The sequence below is a fragment of the Martes martes genome (genome assembly GCF_963455335.1).
Source record: "Martes martes genome assembly, chromosome: 15".
Lineage (NCBI taxonomy): Eukaryota > Metazoa > Chordata > Mammalia > Carnivora > Mustelidae > Martes > Martes martes.
Genome location: NC_137903.1, coordinates 23639182 through 23654238, shown reverse-complemented (window position 1 = coordinate 23654238; position 15057 = coordinate 23639182). Strand labels below are relative to the sequence as shown.

The window sequence follows — 15057 nt, the reverse complement described above, 5'->3', positions numbered from 1 at the left end:
CTGCTGAGTAGTTTTTAATTCCATGTATATTAGTGAACATCCATTATAGTCTAGGCAGTGGGCAAACAATTATAAGCAAAAACTGGTTAATATCACTTTAGAGGAGTTTGAGGTTTAATGTGGCTTTAAGAAACTGTTCAAGGACAAACTTTATTCTCCCTTAAACGATTCTGAATTTTTATAGAACCCTGGATGCCATAATTGGAATTAATTGGGGAGGGGAGGGAGTAAGCATTGAGAAAATTAGCAGGTAGATCAGAGTACCTTCTTTTCTCAGACACAGGATGATGGGAAGAAGAAAGTGGGTGGTTATTTCATTTACAGTACTTCCCTCTGTGTCACTATACATCACTCACACTAGGGATCCAATCTGGCAGTTTTTGCAGTCATATCTAATTAAAGGTCATGCCTTAGAATAGAAGACTTTGCACATCACAGTGCTTTTGATGGTGTGATATATTTTGTAGCTATTTTTGTAGATTGATACATGAATGGAGCTTCCATTTGGGTTCAATATTTCTATTTATCACTCAAAGTTTGTTTTTCTTTGTTTTTCTGTGACTTGCCTTAGAAAATAGATTTTAACCTGAAGGCAAGTTTAAAACATCTGTAGGTCCATTCATGTAAGCTAGGGTTGACTGAACATGTTCGTTACAAGCATTTTTTGTTTGTTTTCTTTCTTAGGCTAAATGATTTCGTGACTACTCGAAGAACTCTAGAGAACAATACTAATATGGGCTCAAGTGAAAAGGGAATTCATATATTGTTTTATATCACTTTTGTCTTGACCACCAGATGGATGGATTTGACGTTAGCTCAGATTGAGAGATTTTATGGAAGGAAGTTAGGAAGATTGGTTTGGTCATGCCAAGTTGGAGATGTCCACTAGAGAGATCCAAGTAGAAAGGCTGGGTAGGTAGTCGAATGTATGAGTTTGGGAAACGTGCTAGGCTGGATTTGCAAATTTGACAATCTTGGGCATAAAGATGAATTGCACTTTGCGCATAGTTATAAGAGAGGCCGATTTTTTTAAGAATAGAAGAGGATGAACCAGCCAAGGAGACTCAGAAGGGGTAAACTGTAAAGTAGGAAGAAAACCAAAGGAATGGTGCATTGAAAGGCAAATGAAGAAAGTGATTCAAGGGTGAGGAAGTGATCAGCTACATTGAATGCTGATAGGGTACATGAGATGAGTACTGAAACCTGATTTCTGTGCCAAATAGATATCACCAGTGATTGAAGGTTGGTGATGGGGTGGAATAAGTTCAAGAGAGAACAAGAGGTGAGGAATTGGAATCACTGATTTCTGGCTTATTTTTAATAAGTGTTATGGCTGAATTGTGTCCTGCAAAATTCATGTCGAAGCCCATCTAGCTCAGTACTTCAGAAAGTGACTGTATTTTGAGAAAAGGCCTTTAAAGGGGGTAATTAAGTTAAAATGAGACCATTAAAGTGGGCCCTTATCCCAATTTGACTGGTGTCTTTGTAAAAGAGGATAGTTGAACACAGCTGGGATGCTTCTGAGGACACAGCAAGAAGGTGTCATCTGCCACCCAAGGAGAAAGTCCTCAGGAAAAATGAACCCTGCTGGTACCTTGATATTGGATTTCCGGGCTCCAGAACCATGAAAAACTAAATTCCTATCATTTTAAGTCACCCAGTTTGTGATGTTTTGTTATGGCAACTCTAGGAAATTAATACAGCAAGTCTCAGCGTCTCTTTCTTCCTTTCAATACCAATCAGAACCATGGCCAAGATGGCCCAGTGCATTCACCATCTTCTTCTTCTGTAAGGGAATTTTTTCTTCGTTCATGCACTCATGATGCTTTCTTTCAGGAATTCTTTTTTTTTTTTTTTCTTTTTGGGGGGAGGTGGTTTCTGTGGAGCTCCTTGTGGGGAATTTCTTCAACAGGTTTCCTGTCTGTCAAAATATAAACTCTTATAACATCAAAGCACCAGGGTGAGCAACAGATTTAATGCTAGGTTCCTTTGCTGGATTCTTATTTTCTTGTCTTTTCTGGCTTCTAAGGATTTCCCTTTATTTCTTACTAGTGAAGCCATACATGTTAAAAAGTGGTGTGGTGTGGGGTGGGGTGGGGTGGTAGTGGTAGTGTGTGTGTGTGTGTGCATATGTGTGTGTTTATCTGTGTATTTCATTTGGGGAGGGTGTATAGGACAACTCTTCTACCACATTGTCAGAAGCAAAATCCTTGATTTCTTTGAAATCTTTCTCATGGTAAACCAATTTGATGTTATCTATATGTTGCCAATTTAATCATAATCAATTTTTTGCTTTTTGATCAAGCTGAGGAACCATTAAACTTATAAACAATCTAAATAAAGTAATGGCCAATGTCTCTGGTTAAATTCTTTAGAGGCAGATCCCGATAGGGAGTTTGGGTTGTGGGCTGCCCTGAGAAGGGTGTGACCCAGGTAGGGTGTCTCATTGAGCCTGAGACATACCCTTAAGCAGCTGAGAGCTGGAAATTATCAGCAATTATTGATGGAGGGGTGCCACATTTCCATGTCTACCATATCCAGTTATATGGTACTTAACATGATGCAGTCTTAGAGAATAATATTTATTCACTAAAGTAGTTGAAACTGAAATTATTAAGCATTTTTTGCATGTGTAAATAAATTTTATTAAAAAAATTCCTATAATGTCTTTCAGATTTTGTAGTATATTTTATAATCTGTTTGCATACTATATAAAGAGGAAAAAAATTTAAGAAATAAAAAGTGAATTTGTGATAAAGGTGATCAAAATTACAAATCTCTAGCTATAAAATAAGTCATGAGGATGTAATATATGCTATGGTGACTATACTTAATAATACTGTGTAGCATATTTATTATAGCTTATCTACATATTAATATATAGCATGTTTGAAAGTTACAAGGAGAGTAGATCTTAGAAGTTCTCCTCACAAAAAAATTCATAAATATGTATGATAATGGATGCTATCTAGCCTTATTGTGATGATTATTTCACAGTACATACAGATATCAAATCATTATGTTGTATATCTGAAAATAAATAGCAGAAAAGGTAAATTTGATTCATATAATTTTCCCCTCTTGGTTAAACCCCTTCCCCTATGTTCATCTGTTTTGTTTCTTAAATTCCACATGAGTGAAATCATGTGGTATTTGTCTTTCTCTGACTTATTTCGCTTAATGTAATACACTCTAGCTCCATCCACGTCATTGCAAATGGCAAAATTTCATTCTTTTTGATGGGTGAGTCATATTCCTGTGTGTGTGTGTGTGTGTGTGTGTGTGTGTGTGTGTGTGTCTGTATTTATGTATTCCATATTATGTATATGGAAATGGACATATGGATCCAAAATGGATTTTCTTTCATCTATCTATTTATCATCTATCTTTTATTCTTCTATACATCTTCTTTATCCATCATCAGTTGATGGTCATCTGGGCTCTTTCCATCATTTGGCTGTGTTGATAATGCTGTTATAAACATCAGGCTGCATGTACCCCTTTGAATCAGTATTTTTGTATCCTTTCAGTAAATCATTTTCCTGCTCTTAAAAAATATAGTTTGGGACACCTGGGTGGCACAGTGGGTTAAAGCCTCTGCCTTCGGCTCAGGTCATGATCCCAGGGTCCTGGGATCGAGTCCCGCATTGGGCTCTCTGCTCAGCGGGAAGCCTGCTTCCCTTTCTCTCTCTCTCTGCCTACCTGTGATCTCTGTCTGTCAAATAAATAAATAAAATCTTTAAAAAAATTACCTCAATCACTACTGAAAATAAATCTCTTAAAATATATATATATATAGTTTAACAGATGTATGTGTATCCCTAAACAAGTTATTGCTTGGTTTTAGATATTTTTGAATTTAAAGTGCCTACCATTCTGCACATATTGTAGTCTTTTTAGACTTGCATCTTTCATTCAGCATTCTGTTACTAAGATCCGTTCATATTGTTGAAATAGCCATAGTTCATTAACTTTTACTGCAACCTTTCGTTGCGTAAGTATGCTACAATTTACCCATTTCCCTGTAAGTGGATATTTGAGTTACTTCTCGTTCTTCTCTGTGCTCTCACAAATAGTGCTTTTTTTCACCATTCTTCCACATGCATCTGAGTACATGTGTGTAAATTTCTCTATGACATAGGAGTGGAATGGCTGAACTGCCAATGTATGAATATTCGATTTTATTAGATAATGCCAAATTGTTTACCAAAGTGATCTCACCAACTTCCACTTCACCAAATTAAGCAATCTTTTCATTCATGTTCTCTTCAACATTTGGCATTATTATGTGTCATTCTTGATTTTTCCAGTCAAACAGATAAAAAATATTATGTCACTGTAGTCTTATTTGCATTTTCTTGAGTACTGATGAGGTTGAAAATTTCTTCCTAAGTTTATTAGCCAATAGAGTTCCTTATCTATAAAATGCCATTTCATAATTTCTGGCTACATGTTTTTTTTATTTTCTTAATCATCGATTTGTTAAGAATTCTTCATATAGTCTTGATTTTTAAACTTTTTTGGTTTTGTATCTAAATATCTTTTCCTAATTGAGAATTTGCTTTTTATTCTCTTTAAAATTAGAATTTGAACTTTATAAATTGAACCAAATGAATGTTCTGAACCCCGTCAGGGAAGTTATTTATGGATTTATACTCTTGCTTTTCAGACAAATATTTTATACATATTTTATAATATGATATTATTACTTTTTGTATCTTAAAGACTCTGACTATTCAAAGGTCAATAAAGCACTCACTATAATTTTTTATAGGAATTCAAAAGTTTCCTTAACCTGTCTGGACATAATTTAACCCATATGGTATGAGATAGAAGTGCAATGTAATTCTTTTTCTTTTGCCTTTTTGGATAACCATTTAAAAATCCATTTATTGAATACTTTGTTTTCTCTATTGATCCGTCATATTACCTTTGTTATATATTAATATTCTCATATATACATGAGTCAATTTCTGAACTGTTTTATTTCACTATCAATTTGTCTTTCTCTGTGCCACTTTTATAAAGTCTTAATTGCAGTAGCATGATAATAAGTCTTGATATCAGGTAGGGCTAATATTTGCTCTTTATTCTTCTTGTTTAGTTTGATCTTTTACCTCTATAGAATCAGTTTATCAAGCTCCACAAAATTCCCTATCTGATTTGATTGGGATTTTGTAGAATCTATGGATTATTCTATAATATAAATACCAAATTGTCCAAAGTGATTTCACCAACTTAAATAATACTGACAAAATAAATTCTTATTAATTTGAAGAGGACATATTAATGCATAATTTTCAAAAGTTTGAAAAATATGTGCCTTAGACAAATGTAAAATGAAAACATGTCAAAAATTATCCTCAACTTACTAATTAATGAGCAAAACAGTAATACTTTAAAACTGGTCCACAGTACATTTAAGAAGCTATGTATTACTAGGCAATGTTAGAATTAAATTGCTAAGTTAGTATCCCTCTCCCGAAAACCCTACAGGGCCATCAACTTTAACATTTTGAATTACCTTTTTTAGTGGGTGGCAGTCCTTTGCTTATCTATTACACAGAACTCTTTGCACTCATGTCTGCTCCTTCACAGTTGTGAAACTGCACAAAAAATAGAAAGTTGAAGTCAGCATTTCAATGAAGGAACATCTAGTAATCTCTATTGCTTATTTCTAAATTTTGGATAATTTTTCTGACAAAACTGACAGTTGTTTTTTTCTAATATAGTATTTATATATTTTGACTTTATCATTCATTATCTGCTTTAGACAGTCTGGGAAAAATGTATTGGGAAAGCTCCATGGGAGAACTTTATTTGACTATTAAAATGGTGTAATGATAACAAGATTTTAGATTATTGCTATATTCTTTGTCCTATACATATATTTTAAAAATAATTTCATATCTAGCTTGCATGTTATTTAGTGAAAAGTGTAGAAAATGTATTTATTACTTATTTATATTTATTAGATAATATAGATGATTTTTTATAGTAAACAAAACCTGAAGATCCATTTATATATGTAAGGGATTTGTGAAAAAATAGTGTATTGTTAATATAGAGGAATATTAGAAGAATTACCATGTAGTAACTAAAAATGATGATCTAGGCCTGCATCTTCTATGTTTAAGTAAACATAAATAAGTTCTAGAGTAGCAGGTGTAGTATGATTCCCTTTATACTGTTGTTTAAATTGATCTGCTACCAGATATTTGTTAATGAAGCCAAACTAAATTTATTGAAACTCTTTGAAGTTAGTGAGTAAGCATTAGCAGTGTTTCAGAAGATGATGTTAGAAGTGAGGTATTTATTTGTTTTTTTGAATGAGGGCTCAAGTGGTCTAAAGGGGATCTTTCAAGGTAAGAAAGGATTTGCAAGGGGCACCTGGGTGGCTCAGTGGGTTAAAGCCTCTCCTTCAGCTCAGGTCATGATCCCAGGGTCCTGGAATCAAACCCGGAGTTGGGCTCTCTGCTCAGTGGGGAGCCTGCTTCACTCTTTCTCTCTCTTTCTATCTGCCTCTCTGCCTACTTGTGATCTCTGTCAAATAAATAAATAAAATCTTTAAAAAAAAAAAAGAAAGGATTTTCCATGGTCAACTGTCGTGATAAATCATTTGGAATTGGTGGACACAGCAAAGTGAGGGTTTCGAAGCCTTAAGGAATAATGAGTTCAAAGACAATGCAAGTGTTAGTGAGTAGGCTTTGTAGATAAGTGATGCGTTTGCCTAGGTGAACAGACTGTAGGCTCCAATAAATTGGTCTGTAGGAATTTTCTGAAACAAACAGTGAACTTATTTATTGCCTTATACCCTTATTTTTCTCAAGTAAATATTTTTTGGAGACTCAACTATCTATATCGAATTGACATAAGTAATCCATAGTTATTGTTACTCCAATTAAAAATGTTTATTCTAGGAACTTTTTTCATTATTAACAACACACCAGGAAAAAGTTATGAGTTGTCAGCTTTGTATGCTCATATATAAGGTATCTTCTTTAATTTTCATTAAACTGCCCTGTTAATAGAAGTAATAACTGAATAAAAGGAAATAAAAGTTAGCAAATTTTATAATCTAGCACATATAATCTGATTCCAAAGTCCATGCTGTTACTCTCTTAGTTCCTATATACTACATATGAAATAAACAAACAAATGAAGAAACGAATGTGGGGAAAATGTCAGTTTCTGTAGAAAACCCTAGTTTTAATGTCACAATTTTTGGAGTGAGATTCTATTTGTGACTGTTCTCCCTTCTCCCTCCAAATTGTGTCACTTTGTCCTTAAATATATCCAGCCCAATAGAGTTTACCTATTCCAAGTTATTTATGTTATTTTTACTTGAATTAAGAGTACTAAGTACCAGGGCGCCTGGGTAGCTCAGTGGGTTAAAGCCTCTGCCTTCGGCTCAGGTCATGATCCCAGGGTCTTGGGATCGAGCCCCGCATCGGGCTCTCTGCTCAGCAGGGAGCCTGCTTCCCTTTCTCTCTCTCTCTGCCTGCCTCTCTGCCTACCTGTGATCTCTGTCTGTCAAATAAATAAATAAAATCTTAAAAAAAAAAAGAGTAGTAAGTACTAAAATATCTTAAAGAAATATGTATGTCTTAGTGAGCTGTGTCCATTATTGAAAAGTGAATTCTCCCTGCAAGTACAAAATGAAAGAGGCTGCTTGGTGTGTTGATTTAAAGTCTTATGACATTGGTGAAAATAATTATATAAAATTAAAAGGTGCTTCTTTCACTGTATCTGAGTGTCTTCATGTAATTTCTGGATTCATTCTAAGAACTAGCATCTGTTGAACTTTACCTAACTGTTTGAGACTCAGTGGGTTCCTCTTTAAAGACATACATTTCTTTCTCCCCAAACTGGGCTTTGATATTTAACCATGCCATTCCCAGGAATCCCGGGATGTGTGAGCCCTGTTATGTTTTCCTTCAAGGTTTTAAAATGACTGGGTGCACTATTCCAGCCTGAATTAGAGAGTACCTGGTGTTTTGTATCCTCTTAAAAAGTATAGAGAAAAAGAAAAGAGGATTTACAGGTTGTAGTTGTTGTGAGTTTTGATTGGGAGGCTGTTAACGTTTGTGGTGGGGCTGTGCTGCCTATAGTCATATAATGTAGATTTATAAGCCTTTCTGGAGCTAACAGCTTTATACTTCCAGAATGTATATGCATGTGTTTGCATGCATGTATATATGTTTTTGTGTGTATGTGTACACATGTTTGTATGCATTTTATCACGCGGGCTTCTGTGTGTGTGTGTGTGTGTGTGTACAATGGGAAGAAGTAGAGTTGAGGTCAGAGAAAAGAAATGGACATGAAATGGACATGATCTTCAAGCAACTGACTTTTTTTTTTTTTAAGGTTTTTACTTATTTATTTGACATAGAGAGAGAGATCACAAGTAGGCAGAGAGGCAGGAGAGAGAGAGGGGGAAGCACGCTCTCCGCTGAGCAGAGAGCCCGCTGCAGTGCTTGGTCCCAGGACCCTGAGATCATGACCTGAGCTGAAGGCAGAAGCTTAACCCACTCAGCCACCCAGGTGCCCTGCATCTGACCTTTTTCTTGAAGTGGTTGGTGGTGATAAAGTTATATAATACATATTAAACAGTTTACTACAAGCTTGAATGCTATGTATTTTTCTACTCTTTATTATATACTTAGAATAAAAATGGGTAAATGTTTTGTTTGCAGTTCTTTTTTTTTTTTTTCCTTTTCTCTTCTCTTCTGTTAATCTTTTCTTTTTTTTTTTAATGGCTTGAACTACACCTGCCCCCTACTCATGCAGTTGGGTGGGCATATAAAAAGGCACAAAAGATGAAAAAAAATGTACCTTTACGCTTATCCTAGCTTTATTTTTTCCGACCATGCAAAGTTAAATTAAATGGGGTTGCTTACCTTTAATTCTTTCAGATAAAATGAAGGAATGCAGAGAGTAGGCCCTGCAAATGAGCACTACACATGAATACATGCGTTTTCTAACTGAAGAGAGACTTGAATGCAAAAGTACTCTTGGGCGGACTTGTAATGTGTTTTATCATGGAAACTGCAAGCATGTGCATTTCCAGCTACCTGCAAACTTCAACTACCAGGAAGTGACAGGAGCATAAATGCAGTTATTGAGAGACTATCATTATCCATAGTGAAAGAGAATTGATGAGTGATTAGCACTCCACTTCATGTATACATTCAAACATACTTATACACATATGTGTGTGTGTAGGTATTGTATATATCTATACTAGCAGGGTTCCCTTTCCAAAAATGACATTATTTTATTTATTTGTTTGCTTGTTTATTTTAAAGATTTATTTATGTATCTATTTATTAGAGAGAGAGCACAGGCAAGCTGGGGGAAGAGTGGAGGGGGAGGGAGGGGGACAAGCCGACTCCATGCTGAGCACAATGCCCGAGGTGGGACTAGATCCCAGGACCTTGAGATCATGACCTGAGCTGAAGCCAACATTTGGTTGTCTTAACTGACTGAGCTGCCCAGGTGCCCCAGAAATGACATTGTTTTAAATATCATTTTAAAAGTAAGCGAATGCTATTGAAAGTCATCAGAATTAATCTCTGCCTCCTCATAATATGTTACTAACAAAGGAGGTGAGAAAGTTAGGCTTGAGTAGTTATAAAGAAGATTGGATGGGCAAAAAGAAGCTGGGAAGTAAGAGGAGGAATGTCATAGTATTTAAAGTGGACTTAGTTTTGTGCATGTAATAAAGGTTGGAAGCCGGATAGAAACCCCTTGGAAGCACTTGAGCATGGACTGGCGAAACTAATTTTTCAAGATTAAAAATTGATTATAGCCTTATTCATTTAGTTTTTTTGACAAGGCTCCATTTGAATGGCTGCTCTGTTAAATAATTTAATTATCAGAAGTTAGGAGTGAATATTTGTAAATAGATAGGAACCTGGTTTAGAGTAAATAATCCAACAGCAGAACTAAACAAACACTTGTCTTTATCTCTCTGTGGGTCTGGTGTTTGCAATACTTTTTTGTAATATTTTACAGACGACCTAGAAATCTCCTAGTAATGAAGAATCAGTTGATGAAGAAGCAGGAGGCAAGAAGAAGTAATGGAAAGAACAACATCCCCGTTGTGTCCCAGTACTAGCTGTGCATTTAGGCAACTCACTAAAATTATTTGAATTAAAGTCTGTTTTTTTATAAAGTAAAGTTGATGTCTGCCTTTCCCAAGGCATAGCGACATTGGAAAAATTAAATAATGTAGTGTGTTTTTTTCCTAAATATTTATCAAATCATGGGGAGATAGAGCAAATAAACAAATCTAATTTAATAAAATTGAAAAAAAAATCTGCAGGGAATTATCATTAATCTTAAAGTAGATCAAATTGGAATAAAAAGGACCTTCTAAGGATTGACCTCACTACAAACCCAGGCTTTGCATCCTCAAACAGTTATAATCTAAGGAAGGAAAGAAGATGCCTTTCATCTTCACACGAGTTATCCACTGAGTCCTAAGAACTAGGGACTACCCTACCCCTTTGTTCAGGCCTTCAGTCACTCACAGTTAATGCCCAATAGGTTTCAAGTAACCTGTGATATGCTAAAGATATAATCATGAACAAAACAAAATATAGTTCTGGCTCTCCTGGAGCTTAATTCTAAAGAACTTACTTCATATAACTGTGAAATGCTATTGTCGTCATCACGGAATATTAGTGTATTAGTTTTGAAGGATTGCCATAACAAAGAACCAGAAACTAGGTGCCTAAAAACAACAGAGGTTTATTAATTCCAAGCTCTGGATTAATTATAGAAGTTTGAAATCAAGTTGTTGGTAGTGCTATCCTCTCTCCTAAGTCTCTAGGGGAGAATCCTCACTTGCCTTTTCAGCCTCTGGTAGCCCTAGTGTTCCTGGGACTGTGGCCATAAAACTCTAGTCTTTGTCTCTGTATTCATATGGCTATCTTTTTTCTTTGTCAGTGTCCAGATTTTCCTCTAATAAAGAGACGAGTGGGACTGGGTTACAGACCCATCCTACTTCGGTATGACCTAATCTTAATTTAACTATGTCTGCAATGACTCATTGCCAAATAAGGTCACATGAGATACTGGAGTTAGGACTTGAACATATCTTTTTAGGGGACATAATTTGGTGCATGGCAATGACTTTAGACAAAATAAGGGTACACTTACAGTAATGTATATTTGGAAAGGTGTAATTCTCATAAATATCAGCCCCATTTTAAGTTTTAGTAGTGGTGGGAATAGAGTGAGAGAAACCGCTAGTAATATGCAGAGAGACTTTCCTTTTTTTTCCTTATTCTTTGGAGTCAGAGCACCCAACATAGAGTTAGTAAGATGCACCAATTTAAAAGCACAAAAATGATGCCAAGGGAAATATTCTTAGATATGGGAATTGCAGTGGAGCTGTGTACATTAACTTGACATCCAGATGCAGATTTTACAAAGAAAAACACTCACCAACAATACACAGAGAGACTAACATGTGTCCACTGAACCTATCTCCTGAGACCAGAACATCCAGGAAGGTATTGCCTTATTAGAGTTGAGTATAATCATAAACACTCATGCATGGACTCCGTGACCAATAGTGCAGTCTCAGAGGGAGGTAGGAAGGGAGAGCACCAAATAGAAATAGAGGAAGATTCTTCCTTGTACATATTACAAGTTCCAAAGAGAATATATGCAAAGGTTTGATATCCTACAGAGACCAGGGTATTATTAGCACTTGAAAAAAGTGAAATAGTTTTTCTGAAAGAACAATGTGTGGACAGTCTGGTTCAGAATTATTTTTTGTGTGGTTAAAATGGTGAGGTCTATCTTAGAATTAGTAAAGAATTTTAAGAGTGAGACAAAGAAATTGGCTTCTAACAAGATCTTGCATGATTTTTATACTAAATTCAAATAAACAGAGCAACAGAAGGGAAAGAAAAGAAAAAAAAAGTAACAAATTGAAGTTAATATTTAAGCAAATTGATAATGGTTACACAAAGTATCTTTGTAGTAATTAAATTGTTATAATTTATAGAAAAATCTTCAGATGTTTTCAATTTGTATATTTTTTCAATTCATATTTGAAGATATCGGAATAATCTAAAGATGATAGCACATCAATGTACTAGTTAGTTATGACTAAGGAGGAAAAACTTCTAAAAATATAAGAAAATGAATCCACGAGTAAATTACCTGAATAATTCATGACTACCAAAACTAGTCAAGAATTGAAAAAAATAATTGCAAGATAGAAAAACTATTAGAACAGTTCACCAAATCACTGTCAAAAACATCCCCAAAAGGTACCATCAATTTGATAGACTCAAGAAAAGCTTTTGATAGCAATCAATTTATCTTTTATATCTTTTTTATCTTTTTCAATATCTTTTTATATCTTTATAAAAGATATGTTAATATATCTTTTAGTAAGATACAAATGTTTATTGTAATTCCAGGGTCAAGAACATAATTATTGCTAAAGCATAAGAGTCCTTCTAAGAATACATACCATAGTTGATATTTTTTCTTCAATAAGTGCTAGTCAACATAATAACAAAAGTAAATAAAAATATTGATGTGTAGATGACATGATTGTCCAGAAAATGCAAGCAATAAATCTGAAAAAAAAAAAGTATTATTGCATATGAAGGAATTCAATATGGTAGCCATTTACAATACTAAAACTGGAAGTTGAAAGTTAGAACAAAACACTTTAAAAATTGCAACCAAAATTGTAAAATACCCAGAAATAAATGTCACAAAGAATATGTAGGGTCTATGCAAATCCAATAAAATGTTGTTGAACCGGGCGCCTGGGTGGCTCAGTGGGTTAAAGCCTCTGCCTTCCGCTCAGGTCGTGATCCCTGGGTCCTGGGATCGAGCCCCGCATTGGGCTCTCTGCTCCGCAGAGGGCCTGCTTCCTCCTCTCTCTCCCTGCCTGCCTCTCTGACTACTTGTGATTTCTGTCTGTCCAATAAATAAATAAAATCTTAAAAAAAAATGTTGTTGACTAATATAAAGCTAATATTTTTAAACAATGAAAATATATCAATAGGACAAGATACCACCTACTAATTGTAATTCCATTTTTTAAAAATACAATTATAATTCCACTATTACATTGAGGTAAATGTGACTAAAACTGGGGGGTTCTGGGGAAGATCTAGAAAGAGTGCATTAGTTGACCTATTAGTTAAACTCAGATAAAGTTAGTTGGAAGGAGAGAGTTCAGAAGGAAGGAAGGAAGGGAGGAAGGGAGGATCGAAGGAAGGAAGGGGAAGGAAAGGAAAGGAGAGAAGGAAATAAGGGAAAGCACATTTAAATCTGGAAAAGGAAATATGGAGTGGATATTTAAGATAAAATCATGAAAAAAATTAAGAAGGATAAACACTAAACTCTGTACTAAGTCCCTGAGTTTTAGAGAACTGTATGGTGCTAAGAAGGTCCTCCAAGAATATACTAACACTAACTGGCTTTGATTCTGGGAAAGGTTGTTATTACAAAAATAAAAGAAAGCTCTGCTCAATATTATGAGTAGTTAACTTAAAGGTCATTTTTCTGTACCCAAGAAAAGACATGGATCCAAAAGTGTTTTGCTTTGTTTGTATGTTAGCCTTAGTGTTAAAAAAAAAAGTATGTATAAACTTATGCTTTAATGTCTTATGCTCCTTGGTGATTGCATTGACTCAGATATCACTACATTAATTAATAGTTTTACTTCACATAATATTATAATGAGGAGAGAATCTGGAAGTATTTAATGAGAGAATTTATCTCATGCAAAATTGGCTTTACCTCAGGAAAAAAATGAAATAAAAAATTGTCACAGTATTTCAAACTGTTATCCAGTCTTTTGTACATTTGTATATATTGGAGAGCACTTCACTTCACAATGATGATCGTTTACAAATTGGGTAATCTCATTCCTAATTCTCCTATTTCTCTATGATTAATCCTATACAATAGAGCATCATATTATGAGTCAATTCATTTTAATAATGATGTTCACTTTAATATTTAAGACAGCTATTCTGTTACAGCTAACTCTTCATATTTAGGCTAAACATTTCCAGTTCTTTAAATTTGTCCTCATATGAGATGCTTTGCAGATGCTTCATTATTTTGCATAAGACTTTAAATGACCTAATTTTAGTTACATCTCTGTTACACACCCAATACTGAACCTCAGATATTATCGGAAGAATGGACTCATAGTCATATAAATTTGATAACTCTGGAGCAAACTTGCATGGCCCTTTGCTGAATTATTTGCATAATAACCATATGTCCTTTCAAATTTACTTTTGTAGCCATAGCAGATTTGAAATAATTTAGCTTGACATCAATGTTATAGTTACTTTATTTAAAATGAACTGCCTTTTCAGTCCAAGAAATAAGGGAAACAGACTCAATGATGGATTCCTAAGATACTCCTGGATATTCCTAAGATACATGCATGTGTGTGCATGCACTTTTGTAGTATGTATAAGTGTATAAGTTTAGGTACTTGCATGTGTAAGTGTTTTGCTGGAGGATATTGCAATTTTTGATTGAAGTATAATTGACATACAACATATTAGTTTCAGGTGTAAGCATAATGATTTGACATTTGTATACATTGTGAAATGATCACCAAAATCAATCTAGTTTCCATTTGCCACCATACGGACTTACTAGATTAAACTAGAATTTATTTTCTTGTAATGAAAACCTCTAAGATTTACTTTCCTATCAACTTTCAAATTTGCAATACAATATTATTGATTATATTCATCTTGCTATACATTATATCCCCTTGACTTATTTTAAAACTAGAATTCCACTTATATACATAATCCAAAAAAAAAAACCAAAATAAATGAACAAACAAAATAAGAACAAAACTCAAAGATATGGATAATAAAATGGTGGTTGCCAGAGGGGATAGGTGTTGGGAAGTGCAAAATAGGTGAAGGAGATTAAGGGTTACAAAATACCAGTTACAAAATGAAGTTTCTAGTTTATACAGATCACATTATCAAAATTTTGTGATATTAGGAAAAATGAAGTTTAGTCTGTTGTTTGTGTAAA

The 15057-nt window shown here is 34.4% G+C and overlaps 1 protein-coding gene across 3 annotated transcripts in view; it reads left to right on the top strand.

The window, feature by feature from the left end:
* The window catches only part of KCNT2 (potassium sodium-activated channel subfamily T member 2), a gene marked incomplete at both ends in the record, with an annotated part of 342191 nt that overhangs the window by 81551 nt on the left and 245583 nt on the right, over positions 1-15057 (top strand). The window lies entirely within an intron of this gene.